Source organism: Pristiophorus japonicus, chromosome 14 (genome assembly GCF_044704955.1).
Source record: "Pristiophorus japonicus isolate sPriJap1 chromosome 14, sPriJap1.hap1, whole genome shotgun sequence".
NCBI lineage: Eukaryota > Metazoa > Chordata > Chondrichthyes > Pristiophoridae > Pristiophorus > Pristiophorus japonicus.
The window spans coordinates 33126389-33138041 of NC_091990.1; positions in this window are offsets into that span (position 1 = coordinate 33126389).

The window sequence follows — 11653 nt, forward strand, 5'->3', positions numbered from 1 at the left end:
TGTGTGCGCACTAGGTCTGTGCAGCAGAGCTGGTCTCCAGTTGTCTTAGTTAATCCTTGCTACTGGACCAAGACCTAGCTCTGTCAAGCCAGTGTGGTGGCTGGTGTGCAAAGGCCACCACATGTTTAAAAAAATCCACGCACAGGCATCTTCCACCCTTTAATATGTAGTTCGAGACCTGGAATATTAGATCTGCCTCGAAATATTTGTGAACTCATCCCTTTTTGGTGTGGAAACAAGTCATCCTCAATACGAGGGACTGCCTAAGAAGAAAAGAGCTTCAGAGCTGCTATTGCAACCCGTCTTGAGCACAGCATGTACTAATCCTCTGCCAAAGTGAATGTTGTGCACCGCTATCTGTAGATGTGGGTGTGGGAGTACCAGTGGGTGAGACCAGAATTCCTTCTGACCTACTTGGCATTCCTCTGCTGGTCATTCTTTTCCTCTTCCAAGAAGTTCACGTAATGGTGTTCCTATTGGTGGTACTAGTGGAGCTGTAGGAAAAAAGAAGCAGCAGAACTATTACCACAAATTACATTACATAGGATTACATCAGATATATGGCACAGAAACAGGCCATTCTACCCGTCCCTGCATTTAAAACTGTTAACTGAATCTTTTTCCTAGGCTCTTTAAATGAGCTTTCACCAGCAACAAACCCCCCCCCCAGCAACCCTGGGTGCCCATTATATGTGGTGAGATTTGGTGTTCCAGCAATGTAAAGGCCAGAAAAAGACACAGGGGGTGTAATGATGTGACTTTTATGTCACTAGATATTATTCTGGAATCTTGCCATCCCCATTCCCGCTGGAAATACACTAAAAGGGTGGAGACATTGCGTTCTGAGTCTCCGCCCCATTTTCTAATTCAATGCACCCCATGAACTGGCACTCGCAGCATGTAACTGATACAATAGTCAGCCCAACTATTCTATAGGAAGAGGATTATGATAACTACAGTAGGTCTTAAAAATGATAACATGCAGTGACATCTCTAATAAAATAATCAATTAATCTTCCACTATTAATAACTAACAAAGCAACCAGTTGGTACAATTGTAATCATTTTTCTTTTGTGATGTCTAAAATTCTACTCCGAGTGTCACTACTTCCATGTGAGCGCTTTTTGATGATGATGAACACTGAAGAATGTACGGAGTGTGAAATATTGCATTCCTGCACTGATGGCACACAATCATATAAACAATTACATAAACAAAATTAATAGATTGGAGGCCAGAGGTGTGGGAAATGTAGGCAGATGGAGGAGAGATTGGAGACCAGGGAAATGGGGGTGTGGGGTGTGGTGGGGAGAGTTGGAGGCCGGGGGTAGGGGGAGATCGAAGGCTGGGGGTGGGAGGAGATTGGAAGCTGGCTCAAAGGGGAAACATAGGCCAAGAGGGCATCTCATCATCTTTACTTTCACATCAGTGCAACAACCTAAGTGACATCATCTTCGCTGCACCACCAACACAAGGACTGAACAAGTTCAAGAAGCAAGCTCACCACCACCTTCTCAGGGTACTGGGGAGAATCAATAAATGCAACTTTACCAGTGTCACCCTAAGACGAAAATCAAAAGGCTAAGATGTGTGAGAATGCTACTTGTGGGTAGTTTATTATCATTTGGGCAGTGCACCAGGTGTAGTATAACTCCAGCCCAATGAAAAGCCACATTTAAGAACTACCTAGGCACAGATGTTTACAGCACAAAAGGAGGCTACTTGGCCCATCATGTTTGTGCTGGCTCTTTGTTAGAGCAATCCAAAACAAATCCCACTGCCCTGCTGTATCCTCATATCAAGGTATTTCCCTATCCTTCCCATTCCTTGTTTTGTTCTCCAAAATTGTATTCTTTCACATTTCTCCATATTAAATTGCATCTGCCACCTGTCTGCCCAATCCTGTATGTCCTCCTGCAATAATTTACAGTCCTCCTCACCATTTGCCAAAGCTGCCCCCCCGCCCTTTGTGCTATAAGCAAATCTCAATATCGTGCTCCCTATGTCAAGTCCAAATCAAGGCTATATAGAGAACAAAAGTGGACCCAGCAGTGATTCCTGGGGAATGCCTTCCAACTATTCAGCAAATCTCAGCAGCAATCCTTAAATCTGACGGTTTGTTTCTTGCCCATCAACCAACTTCGATTTATTGGATCTTTTTAAATATAGCTTTGAATAATTTAAATGTTGAGAAAGAAGCAATGATTTTTCTAACACTCTACCAACATTTAAAATTTAATAGCAGAGCACTGCACATTGATACTTGTAAATCCAAAAAAAAATGTGACAATTCTTGAAACATTTTGAACTTTAAACCACGATTTTGCAATGACAATGTTCATAATTAGAACTTATATTTCCTTTGAAAATTACTTCAGTTTGTCTATTGGTCTCATTTCTAAGGGAGTTCAGGCATATCGAGGTCACTGACATAGTTCTGAATTTGTGCAGTAATAGGAACTTGATGTACAAAGATTTGAGCACTGTGTGATTATGCACACTGGTCACAATGACTCATTAATGGCAAGGATTGAAGCAAGTGCCAGTGAGAAGTGTGCAGGACATTTAAATTGGGGGTAAGGATCATGGTGGAATTGCAGCAGCCTGTTTTAATTGTCTGGCTAAATCTTAGTTGGCATGGTACATCAACATTAAAAGAATTGTGCATTTCTAACGATATAAATCAGAATTTTCACTTTCCGAGGAAAAATACATTGCTTACATACTTATCCAGTGGAGTAACTCATAACAAGAAAATATAAGGAAGTAGGAATGATAAAAGGTCAGTCCATGTTGTCTGTTACATCCTTTCTCATGGCCCATATAGACATTTTTATCTCCCCTGTGTCCTGGTACCAGTTGGTATCCTCCTACTTCCTAAATCAAGATTCTATTCATTCACTCTTTGAAAATTTCAAATGAATCTGCTCAAACTTACTTTCTACTGTGTAAATGAATATTGGTCCAGAGTTTCCCACATTGGCAATATTGGTGATGCCGCCTTAAGGTAGACTGTTGTGCAAAAGACCTACAGCGTCAATATTTTTAAGTTTAAGTGTGGCATTGGTGTGAAATCTGGCTTAAATGCAGGAAAATGGCGATGGCTATTTCAATGGGAGGGGCGGAGCTATGATAGTTACTTTTTGACTGGTTTTGGCGAGGGTAACGGTCGAGTAGTGCAAAAGTGTGGAGTGGCATCATTAATGGCGTGAGCTACTTACTCCATAAATTCCTCTTTCTTTTGTGCCGTTCAAGGGTTCCCACGCCGTAGATGCGCAAAATCCCCAGGAAAATCTAGGCCAACCAGTTTAAGTGTAAAGCAGTTACTTCTTAATTTGTTGTGGTTCCCTTAAGCTACAATATTGGCTCCTGGTTCTACATCATAAACTTCTCCACATGATTTAAAGATCTGAATCATATTTCCTGCCCACCTAGTTCTTTTTATTTCCTTTAGCCTCTCTTTATACATTCTAGTTTACAGAACCATTCTTGTTATCCTTCTTTGAAGCCTTTCCACTACAGCTATGTGTTTTTGCAAATATCGTGATCAAAACTGAACACAGTACGTCAATTGTGGTCTAGCAGTACTTCATAATGTCAGCAACAGTTCTCACTGAACTTATACCCTATGGATCTACTTACACACCCAATGTCCTCTTGGTCTCAGCAATCACTCTGATATATTTGTGGTGACACTATCAACATTTGGCCAACGATCACACCCCAAACCTTTTCCTGTTCCACCCCATTTACTGACATGCTGCTCACTAGTGACGATAATAACTGCAGATTGCTGCTATCCGGTTAGAGCATCACAGTATTTACGAACACATCTGTAGGGTGCCTTGAATCACCTGAGTCCCAAGTGCCATGGAATCTATGCAGAACAGCCTGTGATTAAACTACCATGGTGGGCTGATAAGAACAAGTTGCATTTTAAAAGTCGATCTCAGCAGGAGTTTAATCTGGTTCAGGAACAAAAGCAGCAACCAAAATAAACTGAGGAAATGCTGCACTGGCTATCTCCACAGCCTCAACCGCCAGCTCTTTTTCATGTAAGGTAAATATTCTCAGGCCGCTGCTTCACAGCCACTTCCACGTTAATGTATAGGGATTTCGGATGCAAAATTGATGCAAAAGTGGTAGCGTAATTGTGGAGTCAGGTCCCAATCTTACTCTGGAATACATTAAAACCGAACAGTGTGAGACAACCTCCTGAATAGCCTTGCTCCATGTGGAACATAGCTCCGGTCTGATGTAATGCTGCGTCTAAAAAGTGATCAGGTAGTCTAAGGTAGATTTTAGAAGTTCAGCCCAGTCTTTCTAATTTAATGAGACAGTGGAGTCTAACAGCTATGCTCTCCTAACATGAAAAAAATACCCACTAGGGCTGTGGGGTTTTACACATGCATCTAACCTATATTACAACAGTGACTACACTTCAAATGTACTTTGTTGGCTGTAAAGCGCTTTGAGACATCCGGTGGTCATGAAAGGCGCTATATAAATCCAAGTCTTTCTTTCTTATACAGCCCCAGTTCTCACTCCAAGCAGGGAGAGTGCAGTTCATATAATTATAACTTCAGTGCCAGTCAAATTTCACCCTCGCCCTCTGCTGGTCTTAGGCCAATCGTACGGTATAACTGCAGCCTGCCCAATGAAGAATGCAGGTAGCTGACTGTGATTAGTGAGCTCGCCCCTGCTTGATGTTAAAGTTGATTCACACAGATGGTTTCTTCTACTGTGTCAGAATCCCTCCAAAATCTTAGCTGCAATTTCAATTACAGGATCTAACTCTTTCAGATACAAACCAATATTAAGTATGAAGTTTATAAGCTGTAACCTGGAATGATAGTGATGTTATAGTCAAGGACTCGTTCTTACTTGAACTTTTAAACCTTGGTGCTGAAGCAGATAAGGGATTTCACGTGGAGGATTAATTGTCTGGCTGTCGCTGTTACATGGATGTTTCTGGAGAGTAAGTACTGAACATATATCAATTATGATTACATCACCATTAGATGTGGGTAAACGTATGACAACATGCAATTAACGGCAAATCATTTCAAAGGAATTTCAAAGTATTCCATCATTATTAAAACGTCCGGGATTTTCTGTTTGGTTATATAAGCCGAAAAAGCAAGCAGCATTTCTACAAGTGCTCTCCTGCGATAAAAGGAGGTTAAACGAGTGCCAGATAGCAGCAGATGCACCATGGCAGGCGGGTTTGTGCTGGCACTATTTCAAAAAGCAGTCCAAATGTGATGAGGGGAGCCCGGCACACAATGGCACAGGTCATACTGTACACAGAGTCGGACTGGGCCTTTATCAAAGTCAACTGGGAAAAGTTGGGGTATTTCTTTGCTGTAAATCAATGTTCATTTAAAAATGAATCCTGACTATAGCACCCCTGAAACACTGCAATTTTGAGTTAAACATAATATTGGGCTAGAAATTCGGTTTTGGGTCATAGCGTTTTCTTTGGTGGAAAAAAACCGCTATGCCTCTGCTATGATTTTGAGTCGAACATTCGGGATAAAAGGGGAAAAATAGTGCCCGGCGGGAAAAATCACCGTTACACAAAGATTTGCGGCGCAAACCGTAAATTTTCTGCAACTTTTCTCCGAGGCCGATATTGCTGCGAGTTGGGCATAGGGAAGGGGGCAAACACAAAAAAAAATCCAAAAAAACAAAACATAAAAAATGACAAAACATTCACAAGACCCTTTTCTAGCGAATTGCTGAAAAAGAATTTAAAAATAAAAACTTTAACTTGCCTTTTTTGCAGGGTTCCAAGGGCTGCACCGGCAGGTTTTTCCTCGGTGTTTTTTTAGGCCCTATCTACGGGTGACCGCTGAGCCAAATATCGGGCGAAAGCACTTTTTCCAGTTTTGCACACCGGCGGCCCGCTCCCCAGCGGTATTTCAAAACCACCAGCGCAAGACTTCAGGGAATTTCCTGCCGCACTGTTTTTCGCCCAAAACAGTGAAATACCGTCAAAAAACCCGGCGCAAGGTTGCCGAAAATCCAGCCCAATTTTTATTACCCTTACAAATTGAGGAACCATAAAAAACACTTGCTATATATGTTCCTTGATGTAAAACATGTATCAATCCCAAAGCCAGTGAGGCAGAAAGAACATCCTGTCTATATGCTACATGATTGCTCTATTGCACGAGTGTTGTTAGGATTGGGAATGAGGAAGCCATTGTAAACCGTAGTGTTAATGGGAGTGGTAGGCAGGGAGTGAGGACACCATTAACAGTGCATGACTCTGGTCTATCAGAAAGCAGGCAGTCCTTTTCCAAGACAAAATGACAACATTGCAGTGAAGCACCAATACGTGGAGCCAAGAAGTAATGGGTACAGGTTGGATTTCTCACTGTGCTGACTTTCTGATCTGAGCACTATCAGAGGCACCAAATAGGTGCTCCTCAGGAGGGAGAAAAACATTGAAGGAAAGAGTCACCTAACCTGCTGGTTGGTTCAGAGAAGCGTTAACAGAGACCTGGGGACAAGTCACCCATTGGCTTATCCTCCTGCTCTGAAGGTGGTGCATGGCCAAGGTGTACAGAAGAGAAAAATGGGGGAAAGGTTCCGAAATAAATACCCTAAAAACCAAGTTCAAGCTCAAGAAATTATTCTTTGCTTATAGAAAATTAAATAAAAGGCTTTCTTTTCAATAAATATTTACACTGTAATTTTCTGATTATATTTAGACAGTTTTATATGTGTAATTAAAAAGTACTTTTTGCTGTATTGATCATGTATACCTGCAATAAATCACCCCTCACTGTAGCATTTCTTTATATAGATTATCAGGACCTTTGATATTGCATAAATTATTTATAGCTCCCTTATCAATCGAGAACCCTTCTGAAGCACCCTTCATGTGCTATGCCCTTTGTATGGCCCTCAAAGTAGGTTGGACAGCGTGTAATGTTTTATGCCGTATCTTAGTCAAAATGATTTTTCAAATGCCAAACACTGATTAAAATGTTATGTCATAACCTTGATCAGGTTGTGCGGTTTGTAAGTTGAGTTTATTTACCTCACCACCCACCAGCTCAGCAGAACTACCAGTCTTGTTAACCCCGCTGGCTAGACAATGCCAGATATGGTGGATAACTATGTAGTGAAGGGCGCTGTGAGCGTTTGGTTTTATGGGCACCATTGTGATTTTTGGCAAGTTTCTGGAGTTCATCGATAGAAACAGAAAAGGAAAAGACAACAAAAATTTCCATTTGTACAGAACCTTTAATGTAGAAAAGTGGCCCAAAGCACTTCACAGAGGCATAATGCCAAGCTACTAGGCTTAGCTCAGTGGCAGCAGCCTCGCCTCTGACTCAGAAGATGGTGGGCTTAAGCCTCGTTCCAGAGACCTGAGCACATAATCTAGGCTGACAATCCAGTCCAATATTGAGGGAGTGCTGCACTGGCGGAGGTGCCGTCTTTTGAATGAGACGTTAAACCCAGGCCTCATCTGTCCTATCACATGGACGTAAAAGCTCCCATGGCACTTTTTGAAGAAGAGCAGCACCCGGTGTCCTGGTCAATATTTATCTCTCAACCAACACCATCAAAAACAGATTATCTAGTTATTTACATCATTGCAATTTGTGGGAGCTTGCTATGTGCAAATTGGCTGCTGCGTTTCCTACATTACACCAGTGATTACACTTCAAAAATACTTAGTTGGCTGTGAAGCACTTTGGGATGTCCTGAGGTTGTGAAAGGCGCTAAATAAATGCCAATCTATCTTTATTTTTTAATCAAAAAAATGGGCACAGAGCCAAAGAAGACCAACAGCTTGGTTAAGGAATAAATTTTAAGGAGCCTCTTAAAGGAGCAGAGGGAGGTGGAGTGGCAGGGGGGCTTAGAGTCGGAATATCAGATTGTGGAGCCTAGGTGGTTGAAAGCATAGCCAATGGGAGGTGGTTATGGGAGGGCAATGCACAAGAGGCTCGAGTTAGAGGAATGGAGAGTTCTGTGGGGTTGTTGGGCTGGATGAGGTTACCAAAATAGTGAGCGACAAGGCATGAAGGGAATTAAACACAAAGCTGAGAATTTTCAACATTTGAGGTGTTGGGGAATGGGAGCCAAAGTAGGTCTGACAGCACAGGGGTGATGGGCGAGTGGACTTGGTGTGATTTAGGATATGTGCAGCAGAGTTTAAAATGAACAGAAGTTTAGGGAAGATGAAGGATGGAAGACCCAGCAGGAGGGCATTGGAATAATGGAGTCTGGAGGTGGCAAAGGCATGGATGAAGCATTCAGCAGCAAATGGGCTGATAAAGGGCAAAGCAGACGATTTTGCGGATATAGAAGTAGGCAGTTTTATGATGGAGAGTATATGTATGGGGTTAGAAGCTCAAATCAGGGCTGAATAGGACGTGAAGTTGTGAACTCGATCTGCTGAAAGGTTCGACAGTGTTGTGAGACAGCCCCACGTTGCTCTGACTGGGCTCAACCTGAAACAGTGGCTGGGAGGGAGCTGAAGTCATAGCAAGGGTACAGAGTTTGTGGCGAGGGTCAAATATGATTGCTTCAGCCTTCCCAATGTTTAACTGGAGGAAATTTCTGCTCATCCAAGACTGGATATCGTATGACCAATCGAACAGCATAGAGGCAGTGAAGGTTTCGAGAAAGGTGGTGGAGATGCAGAGCTGGGTATCACCAGCATACACATGGAAGCTGAACCCGTGTCTCCAGGGGATGTTACCAAGGAGCAGCATGTAGATGAGGAAGGGGAGGGGGAGGGCAAGAAATTTCTTTAGGGACTAAAGGTAACAGTGAGCAAGTGGGAAGACAAGCCACTGCTGGAGATGCTCGGTAAGGTAAGAGTGGAACCAAGCAAGGGCAGTCCCACGAAACGAAGGGAAGGCATTGGAGTAGAATGGTGTGGTCAGCTGTGTCAAAGGCTATAAAAAGGTCAAAGAGGACAAGGAGAGATAATCGGCCATTTCAGGGCTGAGAGAGGGATGGAAACCTGATCGAAGAGATTAAAGCAATAAATTATGGCACAGATTTGGGAGGTGACGACACAATTTAAAATGGTATCCATCTCGTGAATAAGTGTTTCGCCCAGCAAGATTCTGCTGCTGCAATGCCAGAACTGGAAAATCAGCCCCTCATTGTAATAATTACCATGGAAATCTGAAAACCACAACTAAATGAAACCTTGTATCAGAGCAACATGGTGCTGTCTCACGCCACTGTTAAACCATTCAGCAGATCGAGTTCAATGTGCTTCTTCCTTCAACATGCCACCAAATGTGTAACGTGATAGACTTCATAAAAAAGCATTTAGCAAACCGTTTCATTCTGGTTGGAGAGGGAAAAGAACCAGCGGAGATATGCAGCATTTATTGTCACATACAGAGGCTAAACACCACGACATAGTCGACTTATTTACTGAGGCATACGAAAGCATAGGCCTTACGCTAAACATCCGTAAGACAAAGGTCCTCCATCATCCTGTCCTCACCGCACAGCACTGCCGCCCAGTCATCAAGATCTATGGCGTGGCCCTGGACTCTGTCGACCACTTCCCCTATCTCGGGAGCCTCTTATCAACAAGAGCAGGCATCGACGACGAGATCCAGCACCGCCTCCAGTGCACCAGTGCAGCTTTCGGCCGCCTGAAGAAAAAAGTGTTTGAAGACCAGGTCCTCAAAACTGCCACCAAACTCATGGTCTACAGGGCTGTAGTAATACCTGCCCTCCTGTATGGCTCAGAGACATGGACCATGTACAGCAGACACCTCAAGTTGCTGGAGAAATATCACCAACGATGTTGCTGCAAGATCCTACAAATCCCCTGGGAGGACAGGCGCACCAACAGTAGCGTCCTCGAGCAGGCCAACATCCCCAGCATTGAAGCACTGATCACACTCGATCAGCTCCACTAGGTAGGCCACATAATTCGCATGCCAGACACGAGATTCCCAAAGCAAGTGCTCTACTCGGAGCTCCTTCACGGCAAACGAACCAAAGGTGGGCAGCGGAAACGCTACAAGGGCACCCTCAAAGCCTCCCTGATAAAATGCGACATCCCCACTGACACCTGGGAGTCCCTGGCCCAAGACCGCCCTAAGTGGAGGAAGTGCATCCGAGAGGGCGCTGAGCACCTCGAGTCTCAACGCCGAGAGCATGCAGAAATCAAGTGCAGGCAGCGGAAAGAGTGTGCAGCAAACCAGTCCCTCCCATCCCTTCCCTCAATGACTATCTGTCCCACCTGTGACAGCGTCTGTGGCTCTCGTATTGGACTGTTCAGCCACCAAAGAACTCAGGAGTGGAAGCAAGTCTTCCTCGATTCCGAGGGACTGGCTATGATGATGATTGTCACACACAACTGATGCAGGTCAAAGTGATTCGCATAATTGTTCCATAAGTTCATATACAAATTTAAAAGGGTTGCCAAACATTTATTCATGAAGATGGCGATGCTTCAAAATTATAATTCATCTCAGGGTTTAGGTACTGATTGCAATCTATTTACGTTTCTCTGATGCAACTTACGACATAACTCCAATTGTCCATTGAGTAACAACCTTGTATGTTACTCCCATGTATCTATCAGTTCATACTGTATATAAAAGGTATTGGGGCAGATTTTCAGTCAGCGCCATTTCCTCAGAGTATGCCCCAGGCACCCAAATAGAATACAGATGCACCTGACGGGGACCCTCCTCCGTGAACTTGCTCTCAGATGCTGCGTACTCAAGGGCAGCATAATGGATCCCAGGGCCGCAACATGGGCCTAGTGCTCCAATCAGCACACTGAAGGGAAAGTGTCTGCCTCCAGTACTGATAACTTTCTTTTTATTGCAATTCACCCGATGTATTTTCAGAATAATTATAAGGACTTGGGGAATAAATCGTTCCTAAATGACCCACTCTCTCTCTCTCTCAGACACAGACCCATCTAAAAAATGATTTGGTAATTAATTCTTAAATCTACTTTAGGAATTAGAGATTTGATAAATTGTTCAAGCTCTGTGAAATGTCATATAAAATAACATGGGCAGGTGATATAGACATAACTACAACAGAGCCTAAGCAAAGATCTGAAAAATCTGTACATTAATCATTGGAAGTGTTTCGGACAGTTTTATGATTCATTACATCACATTCCGGATCTAATAGAATAACTAACTGTCTCTATCTAATCCCTTTACACTGATGCAAACAGGCCCTGTTCCTGTCTGCATCAATTGGAAAATGTGCGTATGTAATTGCTGGGCAATTAGTCCAACTCTGCGCCAGCAATTGGGATTTCCAAAGTGGTGTACATCATCTGTCAAGGTATAACTTGACAGATCGCAAGTTCGGGATTTAGCGCATGGAAATTGTGGTCCATTTCAAAGGTGGTATGACAGCAGACTCTGCGAGTATGCTGTCCCCACCGCAAATTCTGGCTCAATGAATAGCTTAGTATCTCGTTGGAAAAATATCCTTCTAACAACTTTATAACCATGTGATCTTCAAAGCACATCTGTTTCTGTCGCAGAGAATGATATATTTCTGGATTTGTTGGAAGTGCTTCAGTGCCTGACGATGTAATACTTCCAGGTGTTAGACAATAAGCTTCACCTCTGGGATTTGGATTAGACTGATGGATTGAATATCTCTGCCTGTTGGCTCTAATGG